The sequence below is a fragment of the Canis lupus genome, chromosome 8 (genome assembly GCF_048164855.1).
Source record: "Canis lupus baileyi chromosome 8, mCanLup2.hap1, whole genome shotgun sequence".
Lineage (NCBI taxonomy): Eukaryota > Metazoa > Chordata > Mammalia > Carnivora > Canidae > Canis > Canis lupus.
In genome coordinates, this window is record NC_132845.1 from 55488015 (window position 1) to 55491073 (window position 3059).

Below are 3059 nucleotides of genomic sequence, written 5' to 3' on the forward strand. Positions count from 1 at the left end.
CCGGTGTCCCCCTCCCTCCCTCCCGCCCTTCGCATCACACCGCCCCCCCCCCGCCCCCCCCCCTCGGCCCCCCGCTGGAGAGAGCGCGGGGAGGTCAGCGCAGGCCACTCAGGCAGCGGGTCCCGTGCCAAGTAGTCCACCGAGCGCCCCGCCTCCGTCACCCTGAGCTCGGTCAGTGGTCCCAGCACCACGGATGGCAAAGCGGGCCGGTGGTTGGGATTCCAGTTCAGGCGTCTGCCCTCAAGGCTTGCGGCCGGGCCTGTGCTGGGGGCCTCTGCGCCCAGACACCGCGGAGCATGGATGAACCGATTGTTCATTCAATAAATATTTACCTATTACGCAGCCTGGGAGGCAGGAGAGATAAGGTACCGGTCTTTGCAGAACTTACAGCCTCCCGAGCCTTAGACACCAGTCAGTAGGGCATCCAAGCGCTCCCTGCTCTGGTGGTTCCAGTCCTTGTGGCTACAGACCTCCCAGATGGGGTTCAGGGATGGCCTGCCGGGGTCCCATTAGCTGTCAGTATTTGGGCTCATTCCTTTCTCGTTCTTCCTTGTGTAAAAATCACTGCTGATCTGAGGATCATGCAGCTTGGCTCTGCCACCCTCTCAGTCATCCTTGGCCTTCCTGGTCATTGCCCCCACAGTCACTGAAGAGTTTGCTAGCGGGTCCACAGCCTCCATCTCCACCCCAAATACGCCACTATCACTGGTGTATTCAGTATCACCTTCTCCCTCACACTGCCCTTGACCCATGCTGTGGTCAGCTCTCCATTCCCTAGTAACCCCAACTAAATCTTGCCAGGCGGGCACCCGCATCCCTCCGCTGCTCCAAGGATGGGTTGCTGAGTGCTCACAGAATTCCCCTTGGCTGAATGAAGCATCCTGTGCCCTCCTGCCCGGGACTGACTGACACGAGGGAACCACAGACTGGCCCCTTTGCCTCAAGCTGGAACCAACTGTGTGGTGCAATTGGTGCTGGGGAGGTCCCTGTCCTTTGCTCACTCCCCTTCTCTGAGAGAGCTCTTCCCATCCCTTGAGCAAGAACCCCTGCCTCAGGCTCTGTTTTTAGAAGGATCTAAGGCATCCTCTCATCACATTTTTTATCAAATGTAGCCTTAGAAAACCCAACTGCCTCATGGCGAGAAGCCTCTTTTAGAAACGTGTATGTCATAAAGTCTTTGGTTTACTTGGTGGGTCACTCCTTGACACTGGCTGTTCCAATACTGCCACTTGGCAAGGTGGTCCTCACTTTATAGCAAAAGCGACTGCTTGCCACTCTAGAAACCAGACCAAGCTACTGAGGGTGTGAATGAACCCTCCTTTATGCTTTGTATTTTGTACACTGTACACTTGCTCTGGAATGTACATTGTGTCTGTTAATTATGCTCGGATTCATAGTCAGTTCTCATGCAAATCAATGTGATTTGCAAAGACAACCTACAAATGAACTCGAATAAATCATTTTGTGTGTGTGTGTGTGATGATCTGAATAATACACAGTGTGGAGACTTTGTAAAATTCAGAATAATATAAATAAGAAGAAAAAAATTCATTCATGGTTCCTCCTTCTGGAAACAAAGTATCTCTGTTTATAGTCTCTCATAGTTTCTTCAGTGTTGTTTTTTTTCTACACCTATATGGGGTTTTGGGGGGGTTCTTTCTTTTTTTCCCCTATGCCTCTATGTTTTAGTGGTCTACTATGCTCAAATATTAATGATGTTTACCCCTCCAGAGCCCCCCCCCCAACAGCCCTTATATTCAGGGGAGGCTGCTCTGAATTTATTGCCTCAGAGAAGGAAGGAGAAAGAGAAAAACCAAAGCTTCTTTTAGCTTTTGTTTTTGAATACCTCAGGGCATGAACCTAGACCAGAGAGAATAAATAATGAGAGTGGAAAAGTCTCTCCCCAGGCTCAGAGAGGAAGGAAAATAAAGAGGAGCAGGGAGTGAGAAGATGCTAGAACCTCTTCACCCAAGGACCACGGAGCTTTGTGGGATCAAGAGCAGAGGGGATTTGTGTCTGGCTTCAGGGTGGAGCCTGGAGGAGCAGTGAGCCCTGGAGACACTGTATGCTGTGTCTGCGCAGAAAGGGGTGTTGGGGAGGTTCTTAATGTCTAGTGTGATGTGGAGGTGGGGGTGTCTGAGGGAGAGTGGGAGAGAAGTGGGGGTGGGGAGAGAAAGATTCTTTAGAACTTAAGAGGGACAATGCCCCAGAGATGAGTAAGGATGAGAGACAGGACCCAATGGCATCTCAAGAGATGCCAGCTGGACAGATGATGGCGATGACAAGGACACAGTGTCCTCCTACCTCCTGACATTATGTAAACTCCATGGAACTTAAACCCACCCTGGAGAAAAGCTGGGAGAACCAGATGGGGCTGAATTTCTTCCACCTGGCGCAAAAGGGAGCTTAAAATAAAACATGAAATTGAGTTATACAGAAATAAAGTTAAGTTTCTTCTCCACACATCAATTTGTGCTCTTAAGTGCTCTGCTCCTAGACAGATACACATAAACCAATAGCCTTTCTTCATCCTAGCACAAGAGTGGAGAAAAGCAGAAACAGTAATGGGAAAAATATTCCAAGCGTGATAGCAATAAAAAGAAAATGCTTAGGAATGAATTTAACTAGAAAGGCAGGAGACCTCTGTGAGGCAAACTATAAAGTTTTATGAAGGATATAAAACAAAATGTGAACAAATGGAAAGATGTGACCCTGTGTGGGAAGATTTAACATAATTAAGATGTCAATTTTCTCCAAATTAGTTATAAGTGTAATGAGATTCTATTAACCCAGGGTTTTTAAAACTTGGCTAACATAAAGATCATGTGCAAGAATAAATGCTGGAGAACAGTCAAGAAAAGTGTGAAAATGAAGAATAATGGGAAGGGGGCTTATGTTACCAGATATCAGAGTACACCATAAAACTATATTATCAATGTCATTTCTGCACGGGAATTGACAAATAGATAAACATATCGGTTGGATCAAATAGAGAATCCATAAATATATATCGGTATATGTGAGAATTTAATAAATGACAATGATGATATTTTAATTCG